This window comes from Dipodomys spectabilis, unplaced genomic scaffold (assembly GCF_019054845.1).
Source record: "Dipodomys spectabilis isolate Male_0828 unplaced genomic scaffold, ASM1905484v1 ptg000008l, whole genome shotgun sequence".
In the NCBI taxonomy this organism is placed as follows: domain Eukaryota; kingdom Metazoa; phylum Chordata; class Mammalia; order Rodentia; family Heteromyidae; genus Dipodomys; species Dipodomys spectabilis.
In genome coordinates this window covers 996,722-1,017,804 of record NW_024870685.1, presented here as the reverse complement: position 1 = coordinate 1,017,804, position 21,083 = coordinate 996,722, and the positions used below count along the sequence as shown (strand labels likewise).

General features: G+C 32.7%; 1 pseudogene; it reads right to left on the bottom strand.

The window, feature by feature from the left end:
* Positions 1–20,636: 20,636 nt before the first annotated feature.
* On the bottom strand, positions 20,637–20,731 carry LOC122124952 (annotated as a pseudogene).
* Positions 20,732–21,083: the final 352 nt, after the last annotated feature.

Sequence of the window (21,083 nt, the reverse complement as noted above, 5' to 3'; positions counted from 1 at the left end):
AAGGAGGAAACTAACTTTTCTAGTATTCTTAAAGATAAATGTATTCAAATAGAATCTATAGCTTTAGTCATTCTGTACACAGATTCCCAAAACTCATTCATCCTATGACTTGAAGTTTACATTGAGAAATACCTCACCATCCCCTTAACCATGATAACCACAATTATCTCTCTTATTGGGAGAACAAATTTGTTAGATTTCAAACATTGTAATATCACAGAATTTCTCTCATTTTGTCTGAATAATATTCCAGTGATATGCATATAATATACATATGTGTTTATACATAAATGTATATATGCATACATATATGTAATATATTTTTATTGGTTCAGCAATCAATCAGGACAGTCTATTTCCATTTCTTGGTTTCAAAAAATAATATAAAAATGGAAGTGAAGGTGCACATGGCTCTTCAAAGTGTTGCCTTCATTTTCTTGGTAATGTAACCATAGACAAAACTGCTGTATATTAGAATTATGAATAATTTCTTGAAGTCTCCATAATGTTTTCAAATGGTGATACCAATTTATATTCACATGAAGAGTGTGCAAAACCTCCATTCTGTTATACCCTTACCAACAGTTGTCATCTGAGTTATTAATTATACTCTCCCTAACAGATCGGAGGCAAAATTCATGTGTATATTTATTTATATTGCTGTAACAATGATATTGAGTCCTTTGTTGTATAACTATTGGCTTTTTGTATGTATGAAAAAAGATACTTATTAAATATAAATATTTGATAATTAACTACTATGCAAATTTGCAGAAATATCACTATTAATCCTTGTAGATTCTAACCCTAATTCTACCCTGATGGCTTTAATGTTGTTTTGAAAAGTATTTCTGGGTGAGTTATCTATATTTTGATTTTGTGGGTTTTTGTGTTTTTTTCTATTCATCTTGACAACATGACGACATATGTTTGTTTCTCCAACTTCTGAATATGTACATTATGCATGCTTTCAGCTGTAGCAAATCATAATTTCCTAATATTCAGAGGTAATTATACAAAACACACATGCTTTGAAAGTATCCTCATGAATTAGGCCTCATTACAAAATAAGACTGTCTTTCTTAGAATTATTACCTTTACACTTTTGTTCAACTGACACCTAATATTTCAGGCATCTATTTTTACTTGTAAGCAACAGAGTGTGACAACATAGGTGTCATTTCAGTGTACAAATGATATACATGAGAAAGAATGTAAATGATGGGGAGAAATGATAGTATACTCTAGGTTTTGCAAATAAAACAAAACCTCTAGTTGGAGACAGTGGTAATTAATTGTCTACATTTTCTAGCGTTGCCCCTACAATCTGTAAGAGCTCTGTAGTTAATAAAATAGGCTATGGAATTTCACTCAGTTTAAAACATAGCATAAAAGTTTTGAAAAGAAAGGAGAAATTTTCATAAAAAATAAGATATGGCACATTGACCTCTGACATAGAAAATTTATCAGAGATTAAGCTGTATAACTGCCTATTCAGACATCAGAATTTGAAGACAGCTTTCACACGTCAGAAGTTTCATGTTTACAAAGATAGTTATTTAGCTGGCAGAGCTGTGAAAGATGTTTCAAAAAATATCCAGGTTACGAAATTAAAATTTTCACTATTAATGCAATGAAAAATATGCATTTTCAAAACTGAGTTTATGAATGGAAGTTGAGATAGATAAAAATTAGACTAAAAGAACTGTACGCTAGACTAGGTAAATCAAGAGCTGCATGATTTCAATATTCTTTCCCCTATTACACAGTGTTGTTCAGCCATCAACAAAATCATCTGAATGAAAGGAGAGGTTTTATTAAAAAATTCAGATGTAGCATAAAGGACAAAATAGGTGAAATTATTCAAAATCTCAAAGAGGTATGTTCTAGGATTTGGTAGTAGGATTTTTTAAACTGTATAACTTAATATAAAAGTTTAAATCTAGCCAGGTGTTGGTGGCTCATACCTATAACCTTTGCTACTTAGCAGGCTGAGATCTGAGGATTATGGTTTGAAGTCACACCAGATAAGAGAGCCCATGAGACTCTTATTATCAATAAACTATCAAAAAGCCAGAAATGGAGCTATGGCTCAAGTATTAGAATGGTAGCGTAGAGCAAAAGAAGCTCAAGGACAGGGATCAGGCCCTGAGTTCAAGCCCATGTCTAGGACAAATAAAAATCTTCAAGCTTAGCTGGGTGCTGGTGGCACATGCCTGTAATCCTAGCTACTCCGGAGGCTGAGATCTGAAGATCATTGTTCAAAGCCAGCCTGGGCAGGAAAACTGTGAAACTCTTATCTGCAATTAACCAAAAAACCAGAAATGGCACTGTGGCTCAAGTGGTAGATTGCTCCCTTTGAGCTGAAGAGATGAGGGACAGTGCCCAGGCCCAGAGTTCAAGCTCCACGACAGGAAAAAAAAAAAGAATATCAGACAGGTCATGGTGTCTCTCATCTATAATCGTGACTATTAAGAGGATGAGAACCAAGGATGAGGGTACAAACCAGCTCCAACAGACAAATCCTCAAGTCCTCAGAATTCTTATCCTCAATAACTAGCAAATAGCTGGATGTGGAAGTTTGGATGAGTGGTAAGGCACCAGCCTTGAGTGGAAAAAGCCAAGCAACAGTACAAGGCTTTTATTTCAAACCTTAGTACTAGCATGAATAAAGACATAATTAAGAACCTAGTAGATAGTGGAAGTCACTGGAAGTCTGCTAAACCATTGACTATAAAGTATTTCAATTAAAGATAAGCCCTTAGAGTATTCTAAAGGGAAAGAACTTAGAATACTGCAGAAACTATATGCTTAGTAAAATAAAAATTAAAAAAAAACCTATAACACTCTTTTTTATGAAACAAATACATCAGGGGAGCTAAATACATTTTCTTAAGTAATAGATTGGTACATACTGGAATAAAACGTTATGCTAAGAATACTGTTAGTTTAAGACTGCTTTGTTGTCACTTAAGCTATTTTAAGTAGTTTTATGAAAAAAACAAACATGTAGTCTGTTGCCTTACTATCTTCTGTAATACCACTGGAATTAGTTAAGTTGTTTTATATATTTTTATGTGGAAGTCCTAAACTGCCAATGCCCATGATTGAGATTTTATTTTTTTTATTATTAATAAGTTTTTTATTGTGAAAATATCATACAGAGGCGTTACAATTACATGAGCAAGGTAATGAGTATATTTCTTATCAAGCATTTTTGCCTCCTCCTTTGTTTCCTGGGAAAAGTGACATTGACAATTCAGTTAAGAGGAAGTCATTCCTAAGTATGGAAGACCCCTAATCCAGTGGGACTAATATCTTAATATAAATAATATTTGGGCAAAAGTATACACTCAAGGAGAAAGGCAGATGTCTTGGTGTTGTCTTTACAAGGCAAAGAATGCAATAGATTGTCAGAATACCACCAAAAATGAGTTGAGCAGGATCAATTGGATCTTCTCAAATAGTGTCCAGAAGAAACTAACACTGCTGATAGGTTTGATTTTGAATGTTCAGGGTTTATATGAGGATATGAATTTGTGTTATAGTTCATTCAGTCTGTGATAGTTTGTATGAGTAAGTGAAGATGATTAATAATTATCCACACAAGTCTATTGTACTCCCAACAGAAAAAGGTATATATATATATGTGTGTGTGAATAAATATATATATATATGTATATATATATATATATAATACAATTACGAGTATATCATATAATGTCAAAATGTGTAGCATATACTTAGGAAGAGAGAATTTGTTCATAACTGTAATACAGTTGTTATTTAATTATGACTGAAAGATGAGCATTGACATCATCACATGGAGAGAAAGAAAAATCCAGATAGTGGAAACAAAATAATAGAATTTCAAAAGTATATGAGTGTGAGAATTGAACGAAGTGATAATTCCGGGAAGACTTTGGGAAAAGAAACAGATATCCTCAGAATAAGCAGTTGTCTATGATAAATGATAAATTCCATCGGTGTACCAAAAGTGAACAACTGTAACCAGTTGAAGAATCATCATCGGATGAAATAATATGATGTCTCTTCAACTTTGTAGCATTTGATAAAATTAATAAAGTCAGGTATATGGTTTAATATGCTGGGAAACACAAAGGAAGTGTTCCTTTCAGGCTAGAACTGATTTACCATACATGGCCAGAAAGTGGATGCAGAAACATTGTGTTAAACAAATTTTGCTAATATCTATGGTATCACATTTTTTTGGTTATCAAGTGTGAAAAAATGTAAGAAGTATCTAGGACTCTCAGTTATAATACACCAAATCTTGGAAGATACATAAAATTGTGCCTTTGATATAGACAGAATGTCCAATATCCGTAAGCAGGAATTCTGGGTCTATCTCTGGAGGAGTCTTGTCTGCTGCGTCTACAGAAATGAACAAGAGATGTGTCCCCAAATCTCCTAAACCCAGTGCTTTAATAAATGGAGAGAAAAATTAAATAAGCAGATAGACTTCATTGCAAATGTCATAAGATATATAAAGCAGAATAGAATGGTATTAAAGTGACCTGGGGCATACAGTAAGTTGAAAAGCACTCAACTAAAAGTAAGCAATTATCTGAGGCAAAGTCATTTATGTGAAAATCTCAGGGTAAAGCATTCAGTCTGAGTGTAGGAAAACTAGAACAAATGTACAAATTAAACAATATTTTAGAGAAGAGTAAGAAGGATTGGGAAGCCAGATAAATGGATAAAGAAAATAGAGAAAAATATACATAAATGAAATACCAAGAAATAAAACAGAAAAGCTTACTACGTGGATATTTTAGTACATATTTTCCAAGTGAATATTTTAGTAAACCAGCTCTAGCTACATGAAAGTATTCAGGAAAATATGGCTGTGAGTTGTCATAGGTTCTTACAAAATTCTACTTTCTCAAGATCAAAAACTGGATCCACTAATATAAAGTACTATGCCTTTTCTGTGTGCTTAAGTAATGTCTGATGCTACAAATGATACAGGGAAGATATTTATAAGATCTTTAAAAGAATACATATTAGCAAGATTTTTTTTTCATTTTTTATTGTGAAAATACTGTACAGAGGAGTTACAATTACATGAGCAAGGTAATGAGTACATTTTTTATCAACCATTGTTGCCTCTTCCTTTGTTTCACCTTCCTATCCCTTCCCATCTCCGCCCCCCTTCCCTGTTCCCTCCCCTTCCCTCTTCCCCCCTCCCTTCCCCCAGCCAAAGTTGTAAAATTCGTTTTTTGACATGAAATTCACATGCAATATATAATCTCCTTTCATTGTATACATTTTAGTGCTTTGGAAGTGAATTGTACAGTCATAGGTTTTCCAAGCCTAATTTTCACAAACTTGCATTTCTTCAAATAGAAATCCTATAAATTTTAGAACAGATATTAAAATAGATATAAAATTGAGTTACAGGAATTTGTCCTGCATACATCTTCTATAGGGTGTTTTTTCAAAATTTGTTTTGGGGAATTATTTCCAGGTTCTCACTCACACTGTCCAAGTGCACTGTCAATGAACTACATTCCCGATCCATACAAGTTTTTTACTTCTCTTTAATACATATATAGACGTGTAATGGCTAGGGGCTGGGAAGGTGGCTCAGTGGTAGAGCGCTTGCCCTGCATGCCAGAGGCCCTGGGTTCGATTCTTCAGCACCACATAAGCAAAAAGCAAAAAGCCGGAAGTGGTGCTGTGGCTCAAGTGGTAGAGCGCTAGCCTTGAACTGAAGAGCTGAGGGACAGCGCCCAGGCCCAGAGTTCAGGCCCCACGACCGGACCCCCCCCCCCAAAAAAAAAGAAGTGTAATGGCTAGAACATATACAATTCTCTTTGACCTTTTGAAGACTTGAAAACTTGCTTGGTAAAATGATTGCAGTATTACAAAAATCATTCTGCTATGTAGAGTATATGAATTTCTCCACAAATGCATTACTATATTTTGTGTCATCTTTTTATATTATGGTCATATTAGTGAGTTTTCTTTTTCTTTTTTCTGAGATACTAAAGAGGCGCTTAATTCATATGCTCCTCCTATTGACTATTAATTTAAATATGTTCTTTATAGAAATACCCTGTTCAGGAAAATTTTATACAGAATTAGAAGATATAAAATACTTAAGATTCAGGATCATTGTAGCATTAACATTGTAGCATTAACAAATATGTGCCCTCTATCTGTTGAGTATGTTTTCACTACTTTCATGGAATTAAGAAAGGTTATCAGTTGATATTAGTTTATTCTTGCTTTTCTTTAGCCACTAATGCTTTCCATGTCAAATTTTTGGAAACCTTTACGATCCATTGTCATGAATTTTTACATTTATGTTTTGTAGGTTTTTACAACTCACATTTAGTTTGATAATCATTTTTTCAGTTTAAATTTTTGTATAAGGTTTGAGGTAGTAGTGTAAGATCATTCTTTAAAACTAGAGAGGCAATAGTGTCAATACACACATTTAAGATTCTGTTTTTATTTCATTAAGTCATGGCATCATTTTCCAAATCTAGTGACAATAAAACTAAGAATTTATTTTTGATAAATCTGTTACATTCTTCTATGTGTCAGTTCTTTCACTAATAAACATGGTAAGATTCAAATCTAGTATGAGTGCTCAAGCTACCCCATTTTACAAGATTGTTCTGACTGACCTGTATTCCTTGAGTTTACATACAAATTTATTGATCAGGTGGACCAATATACTACAGATATCTAGATGTTTGATAATCACTCATATTTTGCACCTTGTGAAAACACAAGACCTCAGATATTATATAGGGAAATATGTCTTTAGAGAATGCTTAAAACAACTAAAATTAATTTAGGAATGAGTTAAGAGTTAGATAACACATAGCATAATAAAGTTGAATGATAATGACTTGAGCTGTACTACAGAGGAGAGTGAGAGGGGATAGAATGATGGACCACCTAGGAGCTGTATGTCATTGTTATTGTGTTTCAAAAACAAAAAGACTTCAGAGAAGAGAAGCACGAAAATAATCAAAGTGTCCTTAATCAAGTTTTTTTTTAATCCACCTAATAGTGTGGACTGAGAGTCAGAGAAGATGAGAAAAATAAAATAGAAAATAAAGCATTGTATAGACTTCTTACAATGTAAATAAATTGTAATAGGCATATGATAATTAATTTCCAAAGAAATAACGGAAACAATAGGTAAACTCTAAAGGCAAATAGAATGAAGAGAGAAAAGAAGCAAAGTAAAACCTTTATCAATAACAAACACAAGAATTTGGAAGTGAAAAAGCAGTGGAAATCTTCTAAATAACAATAAAAATTGCTAACGTGGATAGAAAAAGGATCACATTGTATCATATATAATTTTGAAAAAACATATTAGGAATGAAAATTTAAAAGTCATAATTTAAAACACTATTTACATTATAACTACACAGTATAGTTCAGTGGTAAAATCTTGACATAGCATATGTGCAATAATGGTGTGATCTCCCAAGAATTACAAAGTACACACAAAGCACACACACACACACACACACACACACACACACACACACGCACACACACACTACATACACACATTTGGAATATTGATATAATATTAAATAGAGGAAATTATCACAAATAATGAAAATAGGTTAATATATGAAATCATAATATTGCTCGTACTATTTAGTAGAAATCAAATAGTCACAATATACTTGGATTCTTATAGATTAAGTAAAGTGAAAATTAAGAAATAGAAGACATGAGAACCTTTGCAAATAAGTTTTAAATAATAAACATTTTGAAACATGTATCCTTTTATTTTGACAAAAGATTAATATTACTGGTGTTTTAACCTCAAGATTTAGAATATAACCAGGTGCTCTATATCTCGATACGGGCGGCTATATCTCTAAACTTTTCACTCTGGATACTTTTATGATAATGTCTCATAGTTACTCAGGCTCTCCTGAATTACAAACCCTATTTTTAGTTCCTACCATAGGTAGAAAATGGAAGCCACAAATCACCATGACAAGCTCAAACTTTTTTTAATTCAAGTACAAATATTTACAAAAAAGTGACCAAGAAATCAAGCCTTTCTTAATATAGTATGTGGTTCTTGAAAATACAGTAATTATTTGTTACCTGGAAAAATATGTTTAGAACTATAAGAAAATCAATTTATTTAAATTCACCAACCATATAAAAATTAAGAAAATAATTTTAAATATTCACATGTTAAATATTTTAAAAGCAACATATATGTGTCTGAATAATTTACATGTGTAAAAATCATGCAAAATTTAATTAATCCTACCACTCTGAAAAAAGAATTATCCTAAAGAATCAAGAAAGTAAGTAATCAAGATCAAAATTTGAAATATAGAAAATAAAATGAAGTGTACTCTTTAGTTGACTTAAGTAACTGTAAACACTTTTTATATCAGTTTTATAATAAAAATGCATGAACAAAGAAAGCAAAAGTACATTTGATCAATAGCAACAGCAAAAGCATCAGTAATTGTTTGAGTATACAAAAAAATCAATGGAGTGGATAACAATGTTCCTTCCAAAAGAAATGTACTCATTACCTTATTTATGTAACTGTAACCCCTCTCTACATTACCTTTACAATAAAATTATATTGAAATTAAAAATAAAACAAATAATATAGCAATTAAGAATTCTTAGAAGTCATTAGATAAAAACTTTATAAAAAACTGCCCCAAGTACCCAAGGAATATACTTTGATGATACTATTTAAATACTTAAACTTCAGCAGAAAAGCAAAATGTTTAACAACTGTTACAAATAAAGTAATAAATCAGAATATATTAATGTGCCAATCATTGAATGGATTTTTATTGGCAGTCAAATATGTAAGAAATGAGGTAATATGCCATTCGTTTGCACTTAAAAAGTGAGAAACAATTTTCTAGGTCTTCTAAAATATATCATAATTTTAATGAAGAAACTATTCTGTCACGTCATATGATAATCAGATAAAGACGATATTAGAGCAAAGAACAGATTGTACTATGTTTTGGGATGTTAATGTATGTACTTATTTTGGTTTTGGAAAAATGTGAGGATTTCAAATTAGGGTATTGTTCTTGCTAGGCTGGCATTATGTCAGTGGTTAATTTTAAGGTAAGGGTTCTCTTTCCACAAGAACATGCACCTGATCTGTCCTTTTATCTTTCCCATCATCAATGGCATCAGAGTTGCCACTGATAATGTTTTAATCACAGTGTTTCGTCTGGCCTCCATGCTGTAAATCTACAAATGGTAAAGTTTAGGTCTAACCCTATCAAACACTGAGGTAGAGATAATGGAATCATAATTTAAAACAGAGTTGGCTTTGATACAGTAACTACAACAGAACAATACAAAATGTGTGCCTTTTAATTATATATAGTCATATATTTTATATTAATATGTGCTGATTTTATATTTCACACAATGAAATTTACTAGAATTAGTTGATAATTTGACAAATAAATTGATATTTATTTTTTCCAATAAATAGAATTGGAATATAAATATTTAGGTTTAAAATATATATTAGAGTTTAAAAAGTATCAATGCAATGTTTTTACTATAAACTTGTGATACATTATAACTGTTCTTTGCCTTCTGAATCCACATGGTAAAAAAACAATGTTTTCCTCTAATCTGTAATGGATTTTACTCTGCTGCTCTGTTTATTGTTTTAATTCGCCTGTCCCAAACTGTTTTTCTCCATATTTCTGAAGCATTCCTACTGATTATTCCCAAATTTTGCTAAGATGTCTAAAATATATTATTTTTCTGCAGTACCCATGGGTCCTAGGATCCCAGGTCCCAGTTACCTGCATCATCAGATATCAGAGGCAAGACTTTTCACCAAGGCCCTTGCAACATATCAACACAAAGTAATTGAAGACCCATCTCAATTTCTCATTTCCTATATTTCAGGGCCCCAATTCCTTGAGATGCAGGAATTAGCAGTAAGCAATTGTGAAATGCAAGGCAACTTAAAATGAAGGATGAGATCACAAAATTTGAGAGAAAGTACTGTAATTCAAACATTCAACTTACAGATGACCAGCCCATATGAGTGAACAAGTTCACAAAGTGTCATAAGTTTATTTTTAATACCCCTCACCTATGATTAACGAAAGATTTTATTCCAACATAAGTGGGCCAAAAATAGTTCCTGGAAGGACAGACCCATAATTGGTCTACCAAAGCCCGAAAACTTGACTTAGAGGTCAAATGTAATTCAGAAAAACATTTGAAGCACTAAGGAGTGCTTCAAAACACTGGAACATCAGTACAACATGGTTCGGTGGTATAAAAATGTCACTCTCAAACCAATGATAATCTACATTTAATCTCCTGAAAGTACATTCATTTTCAAATAAACTTTTTAAAATCACTTTTGCCAAAATAACATTTGACAAGTTGATGATACTTAGTGACACTACAAGTTTTTCAAGTGTAGGGAGCAAGTTAAATAGAGTTGAATTATTTACACAGCACTAATGCCAAACATGTTCAACCATTCATTAAAGTGTAGAAATACTACCACCCACAATTTGTGTTTTTCAGTAAGAGCCTTTCAGAAATGTGTTAAATAGATCAACCTCCTAAATTTCAAAACCAAACGTTAGCTAATAAATTTCATCATTTAATAAGGTACATTTTAAAAAATCACAAATAGTTGCCTTATCATATGTTATTTTATGTTTTCCCTCTGTCTAACATAGTAAGAAGTATGACTTTAAGTCTTGACTATGGGTACTTATCAGAGATATGACAAACATAATATCTGTCTTCTACTTCTATCATATTCCTGTCTAGGAATACATTTTAATTTTCTTCTTTTTCCAAAACTTCTAGCTAGTAGAAAATATTATTCCATGTAAAATAAAAGAATCACACCATTGTACAAAGCCATTTATAAAAATTCATAGTTAGGAATACATTCTAAGCCATTTTTTAACTTTCTTTTTGACTAAAGATTAATCTTCCAAACGGTTGAGAATAAATTCATGTTTAGGTGCTTCCCATATCCAGTCTTGCAAATTGTTGCTGCAGATGAATGAATTATGGAAATATAAACTGGCACCAGTTCAAGAATATGCAGGATTGAAACTCCATGGAATGTATATAAATTTTTCAAAGTATTAATAGACAGTTTATAAGAATGACTATCAGGAAGTTGAAATCAGAGAGGAATTATAGTAAAGACATAGAATGAATGCAAAATGAACAAGGGGCAAATACAGTTAGAATACTGAATGTACACATATGATGAAGGAAGTGGTAAATTGGAAATAAATCTTGGAGAAAGGGTTGGTTGAGAATGATGGAAGGAGTGACTCTGATCTAGGAGCATTGGACAATTAGATGGATATATTTAATTGTAACAGGATTGCACAACCTTTTAAAATTCAGTTACAAAACACAACAAGAAACAAAAACACACAAAAATCACAACCAAACAGCAATCTCTAGAGTATGAATATGACCACTCAAAATTTTAATCAGTTAATGAAGGGCAGTCTTGGGAAAAGCAAACAAAGCTGTTCAAAGAGGGAAGTTTGGGATAGGGGAGAATTTTGAACAGAATTAGATTGTCTAAGGTTATAAATCACCTATATCTGCTGCAAACAGTATCTTTCTTCTACGAGTTTTCTGTCTGAACTGGATAATCCAGTCCTGAGACACACTTGGTAGCTTGTGAGGTAGAATGGAAGAAACAAGATAAGAACCCATTACTCCACTGGAGAGAAAACAGTCCTCTATATTTTCTCTAATCTCTCTTCACTACTCTTTCTTCATACTTTTAAGTCAATTGATTTTGAATTATATTTTTTCTTCTTTCTTCTGGCAAAGTAATTGGTCAAAGTAATTTCATTAAATATTATTTGCCATTTTCTTCTTTCATGCTGTTTAATTGGCCAAGTGAGTCCATAAAACTTCCTTCTTGCATTTGGTTGCCATGAAACAACATCTATGTTAATGAGGAGAAATCTAAAGTAAAACTTTGTCTCCAGAAAACAGTCCAAGAGGCTGTGATCACAAATATTTGGCTATATATTTTTTCTTTTACCTTGAAAGACTTCTTGTGTCTAAAGTGCCCACAAAAATAAGTACTTCATCACTTGTTGGTTCAATCAGAATTGTCTAACCTCAAAGATATATTTGCTAACAAGATGCTTAGAGGAAACAAAAAATACTGCACTTTTTATCTTCTCTCTTAAGATTCTCCTTAGATACCATATCAGGAACAGTGAAGTTATTCTATGCAAAATTATTTCAATAGATTATTTTTCTCTTGGTCTTGCATTTGCTCACCAAGCTGTATGGAGGAAAATAGAGTTAAATCACCCATACTTTGGAAGAAAGTGTCTGTTACAAAAGGACAATACTTCTATGTCCTACTTCTATGTCCTCCTCTTATCTCTTGCCGGAGTTCCAATTAATCACAGCTTCTTGACTTCAAGTCTAGTGAAGCTGAAGGCCATTCTGGGTCCACCACTGCTACATCTTCATTATTTCTCTTTTAAAACTCTTTAAGTTGCCTCATTTGGATGTGGAATGTATTTTCCTGTCTTCATTCAATCAGTTCTGCATTGTAGTGAGCCAAATGGGCTCTGTAAAATCACTTTAGGGAGTAAAAATACTAACAAAATTTATATCAAAAAGTTTTGGCCTCCCTTCACTGCTGAAGTCATTACGCTTAGCTAAGGCTTCTAAGAAAACATTTTTTTTATTATTTTTTCCATTTGCTCAATTCTTTTCTGAACTTTTTGGCATATGTAATAAAAGAAGTCTTCACTATCTCATATTAATAAGAATATTATTTTTTGTGAGCCACTTAGAAATGTGAAATCATTGGTTTGAAGTATCCAATCAGATTTTTTTTTCTATGTTTCACTGCTTCATGTCCAAAGACATTGTGGAAAGTGTTACAAACAGAAATGTGTAATCCCAACACCTTCTTTTATTGTGGAGGGCACTTTCTCCCTAAATATTTTGACTCAAATTATCTTTTTCAGAAAATTACTGTTTGGTAATTAAAGGTAAATTTACAAATTTTGATGCCTTATTTTTTTAAGAACTTTTAATTTAAATTCCAATACAATCTGGTTTCAAACAGTGAGAATATCCTTCTTGGGTAAGGGCAATTCCAAGGGAACCTACAGGATTTACAGCAAGGTTTCTGAGGTTTGTTTGTTTAGTGTGAAAAAGAGCCATCTTCATCCACATTGCTCCCTCTCTACTAAGTCTCCTTGGATTTCTTTGCATGAAAGCCTATTCTTCCAGGCAATTTTAAATTTTCTTAATAGGCTATGTTGTTAAAAATTTTGAACAATTAAATTTTACCTGTCATAACTTTAAAATCCTTGAAAATCCTTTATCAGAACCACAAATTCACCAATCCTAATTCCACCTTTTCCATCAAAATGTTAACATGCTGTTTTCATGATATAGTATCCATGCAGCTATTATTTTCTAGTGGCTTTGTTATGCGTATATATAGCCATATTAGATGATGCTAAGCAAAATGTATTCCAAGATATGGAACCAGATTTTTTTTTTTCATTTGTGGTTGTTGTTTTTGATGAACTATGTGATTTCTGTTTTCTTTGGTGTGTTCCCCTATGGTTTATCCCTGCTGTATGGTGAGACAATGGTGAGCATAATGATGAGACAAAGGACAAAAGGCAAACCAATGCAATAGCAATACTCACAAGACAATAGGTTGGAAATGTATTTCACAGCTTGTGAGCGGTGAAGGGGTGAAGGAAAACTGTGAGAAAAATGAGGGAGTGTTACCAAGTTTGAAAAGTTATGATTTAATACCTTACAATTATTGTAACCCCACTGTACATCATTTTGATAATAAAATTGAAAAAATAAGCTGCATAAAATATAATTTCACTGTATTAGCACAGTAAATAATATTCTTTATGTAGTAACATTTTAAAAATCAATACTATTTGGCATCTAATTTGAATTAATTACCCCTTCTTTATGAGAGGGTAATCAACTTGCATGTTATCCAACTAGACAATATTTTCACAATATACTTGCCTAATTTTTCAAAAAAGAACAAATTTAGTACATTCTCATTCTAAAACGGAAAACAGTTTAATGCTATGTAAACCCATAACTTTTAAAAGTAAGTAAGTTTTTAAGAGGACAGAATATATGTGTTCTTCAAAATTCCTATGACAAATAACTACTCATTTTTAAATTCTCAACATACCTAAGAGATTCAAAACAGTACCTGTTTGCATGTTATGTAATTCTGCAATAGATGCAGTTTCCAATGAGGTGTTACAGATTGAGAAGTAAATAGAAATTAGCCACATTCTGATAGAGGATAAAACTGTGAAGCATGTGTAATAATTAATTCTTCAAGAGTAAGCAATTGTTCATAAGAGTAAGCTATTATGTCTATGACCATCAATCCCAAGATTTATGCCATAAAGTCATACAAGCCCAACAGTTTCCAACTTGTAAGGGACACCTTAAAATTCCTTAATTCACATCATGAGTACCTTATCTCTATTTTGAAAAAATACTACACCTCTGCTAATGTGATACCCTCCTTGTTCTGAAAAGAACACCACAATAAACTGAGCTGCATCATTTTTCCTCCACTGGTATTCTTGAGATCAGAACATTTGCAAATATTATTTATATGTATACTTGTTAATTATCATAGATATTCACTATGCTAAGATAGGAAAATTATGATTCAAAGCCCACCCAGGCAGAAAGGTTTCTTAGAATCATATCTCCAAAAAACTTCTCCACAAAAGCCAGACTCAAGTGGCACTGAGGTTGAAGTGGTAAGGCATGAGCCTTGAGCATAAACAGGTTCAGAGACCCTGTCCAGGCCAAGAGTTCAAGCTCTAGGACGAACCAATAAAACAAAAACAAAATTGAAATCAAACCCCAAACCTAGCATTTTTCTCCATGTATACAGAGGCATGTAAATAAGGAAATGGCTTCCTGTGGTACATATAGGTAGAAGAAAGAAGATGTCACACAATTACTCTCTTCATACCATATTAAACCAAACCCTTAAAAAATTGGTTTTTCTAAATGTATAAATTAATGTCATCCATTTCTTAGCAACTCTGTCTAGATTATTCATATTAACATGGTATACATGAACTGTGCGAATTATCTATTAACTATGTTCTAATTATAATTATAACTCTCTTGAAATAATATCTAGGCAAATAGAATGCCAGAATCTTTCGTGAATTTTTCAATTAATCCCTATACTTAAAAAGAATCTTGTAGTATCGTATAGAATATGAAATTACAAACAAACCAAAAAATATATTTTAAATCTAAATTATAATTTAACAAGGTCTACAAAGTCCTACATTAGACGAACTTTGCTATTTCTCCAGACATAAGCTTCTGTAATCCTTCAACATTTATTTGGAATACAACAGAATGAGGCTTACTTACTTCTGCAAATTTTTGGATGGGAATCATGAGCTATTTTGCATCTAGGAATGTTCTGTAATGATGAGAGCATTTAAAAAACAAGTGACGATATGTATGAGTTGCATTCAATAGGAAACTTGACTTCTCAAAACATAATGACAAAATTAGGCCAAACTTCCAACTGTGTATTCCTTTCTTGTTGATGGTTTGTTTTACTGAGACAAAATTATTCTACCTGGTCCAGGGAAGGTATCGTTATGTAATTCTACTCTCTAATCTCCTGTCTGAGTGCTAGAATTCCAGGCTTGTAATCACATTGCCCTGCCATAGTTGGTTTTATTTAACCTAGAAACAGATTAGCAAATCTGAACTTCTCCTATAATCTTTTCCACTAGACTGACTGCTCAGACTGTTTATGTACTATTTTCAAAGATGTTTTAACATTTGACACGGGATATGAACATTTTCAGATGCACCTGCAGGCTTCCCTGATTCATTCCACCATGTATCATATCCCGTTAATAATGATTGCTTGACATTCTTACTATCTCTGGTCCCTACCTATGTAATATTCTCAACTTCTGGGGGAAAGTTCACTTGAGGGCTTTAAAAGACCTTTATTTATACTAAAAGTTCACTCATAACTATAAAGATTCTAAAACTAACTGAAGTAGAGAAGAAATAATTTAACTGCATCATCTACATTCAATGGACTATTAATTCAAAACAAAATTATACTAATAATTAGCTTACCCAATTCACTTACATTCTTTTATTCTATTCCATTTACTTTCATAAAAATTGGGTTTCCATAAAATGAAGCATAAAAAAGCGTATAAACCCACTTACACTTTCAGATCTAAACAATATTTATTTCAGAAATTTTAGCTCTACACTCAATGAACTGAAAAAATACTAAAATATTCAAAAGATTTTCAGAAATTGCAAGACTTGCTCTGGGATGTTATGTATATTGGAACAGATATTCAAAAAGCCTTATTTGTTAAAGTTGCCATAGTTACTCCCACAAAAGAGCCATTAGTAAAGATATCTGTACATGTACAAAACACCTTCAAATGCATCCACAATCTGGACATGACATTGGCTTTTTGTTTGTTCATTTTTGAAAGGAATATCTAACAAGCATATCCACAATACTTATTTTCAATGAATAAGATGGAATAGTCAAACATAGTATGGGTTGGATTATCTCTTAGTGAGAATAAATATAATCTTGCAAAGAAAGTAATTTTCAACAGAAATCCGGAAAGAGTTTATCCAACTTGTGTTTCACAGGAATCACCGGAGAAAAATACCTGTTTGGTCAAGTTGGTCCAAATCACTCCATGAGTGTATCTTAAAAGTATAACCAATTTAAGAAGTCAAATACATATTTTGTACTGACAATCATCTTATAGCAATAACTTACTAACTAATTATGTCTGTATCTTCTTACCTAACATACAATAAAAGCTGAAAGCGGTCTCTTTTTCTAACTTAATATTGTAAATGCTTTGATTATGATGTTATTATTAGACAAATAATATGTACAAAGGGTGGTTCCCCTGAAATGACATGACAGAACACTGATAAATAAAAACATTGCAACACAGTTAGCTTTTTTCAGCCTCACCCTGTCCACATTGGCAAGCAACATTGCAACAGCACACGCACACATATACACATACACACGTTTGCACATGTACACACACATATACATGCATGCTAAATTCAGGGTTTTTTGTACAAAAAAGTCCAAATAAAATATTAGTGATTAGGACAAATGATAATATGCCTTATTACAAAATAATACATAAATCATTACCACACATGTTATATTTTACCTTCCTCTCCACATGTGACCACTTAATTTATTTTTAATTAATTAATTACCTTATTAAATAATTTATTTGTTTGGTGCTAATACTAGGACTTGAACTCAGGGCCTGGCTTTGTCCCAGAATTTATTTTTTTGTTTCAGTTTTCTCAAGGCTAGCATTTTACTGCTTATACAACAGCTCCATTTCTAGCTTTTGCTGGTTACTTTCAAATCAGAATCTAATGGACTTTTTTTCTTGGTCTGCTTTCAAACCACAATGCTCAGATTTCATCTTACTGATTAAATACTACTAAAGACCTAAGCCATCAGTGTGGCTTCTACTTTTTCCTCTATAGTTATCTAATGCACATACTTAGATGGTAATTTTAAAATGAGAGTATAGAAGCAAGATGTACAGTGATGATACTGACCTGTCAGAAATTCAAGTTAGTAATGTAAATTTATTCTTAAAACCATACACAAAAAATACCATGATATAGTGTAAGAGAACTCACTATTGAACATATGAGTCTTAAGAGCTTTCTAATAGATCCATTATTTATTGGTACCCAACATTAGAAAAATGTATGAGGCATTGGTAAAATAGAAGTCCTTTGCATGACTACATACATTCCTTGTTTTTATAAGACACTTGCTTTCATCTAAAAAGTAGGCCTGTCTATTGTCTTCATGTGATTTTGATGATTGAAAGTGCTTATTGAGAAGGTCAAAATGTATTAGTAGTCCTCCACTATCAATTCTCATTTTCTTCTTGGAGAATATAATGATCAAATCAATAGTTCAGAATCAGCAAGCAATACTTCAGAATCATGCTTCCAGTGCAAGTGGATCACCAGTAAGAAATCCTCAATACCAATTTCCACAAAGTTTTGTCACAGATACAATCTCCCTGCCTTCTCTAGCTGCTTTACTACCTTCTTATTCCTTCATTGTACAAGAAAAGTATGATTCAACTGATTTCAGTCAGATCTGTTACTAGGATTATCAAGGATTTATTTTATTGTCTGTAATTTGGTAAAGTTATGTCTCTTTACGTAGGCTACTAAAAATGTATTTACTAATTTCAAGTAAATACATAAATTCTATTTCCATCTCTTTTAAAAAATAAAATTTTGTCTGCTGTACAAATGGATTTTGTGGCTAGCTAGGTCATTACACATCTGTCTCTTTCTTATTCTCTACCTTTCATGGTTCTCATAATATGATTGCTCCATAATTATCCTCATTTATTTTGCTTTTATATTTTTGGTTGCATCATTTCACTTTTTGCTCTGCCATTTCCCAAATCATTTATATAGAAGGCATTATTTCCTATTTTCTCATGCCTAGAATACGTTGCACATGAAGACATCACTGGTCCTCATTTTCAGTGTGTACATTTGAATATGAAGGAATATCTTTCCTCTGCTCTCCATCAATTCCCTGCTCTCCAGTTATAATAATTTCGAATAGTAAAATTGGACAAAGAGAAAATAAATCATGGTGAATAAACAGTTGCAGAAAATTCACCAGATATTTCTGACCAGTTCAACCAATGTGAAATATTAGGGAAATACATGGACACCTCATTCCCACTGGCACTCAAAGTCTCTGGTTAGGCAATTCTTAGGAATATGGGGAACAAGATGAAAAAGTAAGGAATGGTATCAATTGCAAGAAAAAAAAATTGGAGAAGGATCCAAGCAAATTTCTTCATTGGGCTGCCGAAAATATTCAGCTTATTACAGAGCGGAGACTTCTTTCCCAAAAGGCCACTCATGTGAATAGTAGGGATGATGATGAGTATACCCCTCTTCGAGAAGCCTACAGTGGACACTTAGACATTGTCTGTGAGTTGGTGTGTCAAGAAGCACATGCAATAACTGTAGATTACTGCACACCCCTGCACAGTGCCTATACGTGGAATAATACCACAGCGGCTTCTTTCTTACTTCATCATGATACAGATACCAATGCCCAAACTAAAGGACTCTTTTTTTTTTTTTTTTTTGGTCTGGTCGCGCGGCCTGAATTCTGGGCCTGGACGCTGTCCCTCAGCATTTCAGCTCAAGGCTAGCGCTCTACCACTTGAGCCACCTTCCCAGCCCAAATATGTTTGATTTTTGTTGTTGTGGTTTTTTTTTTTTTTTTGGTCCTACGTGGGGCTTGAGCTCTGGGCTTGGGTGCTGTTTCTGTGCTCTTCAGCTCAAGGGGAGCATTCTACCACTTGAGCCACAGTTCCACTTCCCCAAGCTAAAGGACTTTTGACACCCTTACATCTTGCTGTCGAGAATTGAGATAGTAAAGATATGCTGGATAGCCTTCTGTTGAACCATTATATAAAACCAGGCCTGAAGAACAATATAGAAGAAACTGCATTTGATATTGCCAAAAGGATAATTATGTATCACTACCTCTATGAAGTTGTGAAAGGCTGTACAAATTGTTCACCGAAGTCCTAATGGTCGGGTTAAGTTTCTTAAATTTCAAAAATGCAAGTCCATCGTTTGTGTCCCTACAAAACATTTTCACAATCCAAATAAGAGCAATATCTTTTTTTTGGTCGGTCATGGGGCTTGAGCTCTGAGCCTGGGAGCTATCCCTGTGCTCTTCAGCTCAAGGTGAGCGCTGTACCACTTGAGACACAGCTCCACTTCCAGTTTTCTAGTGGTTTATTTGAGATAAGAGTACCACAGACTTTCCTTCCCAGGCTGGCTTTGAACCATGATCCTCAGTTCTCAGCCACCTGTGTAGCTGGGATTATAGGAATGAGCCACCAGTGCCCGGCAGCACCAATATTTTACTGTAAAAATTCATGGATTCCGTGGAATTCTTCCAAGTGAATGGCCTGCCTTTGATGTAAAAATGTATTCAATAGTTTTTGTATACATGTATAATAATGTCTTCAGAGTTTGTGATTTTTTAATCAGAAATAATTTTAATTTACCTGTTGAAATGAGTAGCACAGAAACTAAAATATTTCTGATGCTTGTCTGAAAAAGTATATTTTAAAATATTCTATATTCTATGTTTGCATAATGTTCATAATTTATTTTCTCCTAGATATACTTTGAATTCTACATTATTTTATAATATATAGGTTCATTAATGTGTCCTTTCCGATTGCATTCCATATAGAACAGTCTGATTCCTTTTTTTCTAGGTCTTAATATTATTTTTCTTTGGGATAAAATGACAATGTTGTCTAATTTGAAAAGTTTTGTAAAGTTTTATGCTACATAAACGCCTTTCTGAGGTGAAGATTTAATACACTGATGTCAAACTAAATTTAATAATATAAATTACGTGTATTGTTACACTTGTAATTTTGTAATCAACTTTTTAATAACTGTTTTTCATTTCTTGCATCTGAAGAATGAAAAATATGGAATACTTCTCAAATTTTCATATTATCCTGTGCAAGTGCCATGTTAATCTCTGTATTGTAAGAAGAAAACCTTATTGTTCCTAACAATGCTATCGATCTTACTTCCCTAAAATTCTGTGAATAGTGGAAAAAAATTATATTGATCAGTCGATGGATCACATTTGCAAAATTTTTTTGTCTATGACTGTATTAAGTCTTTTTATTTGGTATTTGATCGTACTCTCAATTACTTATAGCTAGTTCCAAAGGTGATGGCTTTTTCAAGTACTTATTTATCCAACTGAATTAGCTTTGTGGACCTAATGGATTCAAAGTAAGCATTGCTTAAGAGCTTCTTCTAAACTTCTTCAGCTGCCAATTTCCCAAATGAGGTGTTACTGGAACAAATGTCTACCTGAGCCTTTACCCTTCTTCCATGTGGGAACAGACCAACTAGAA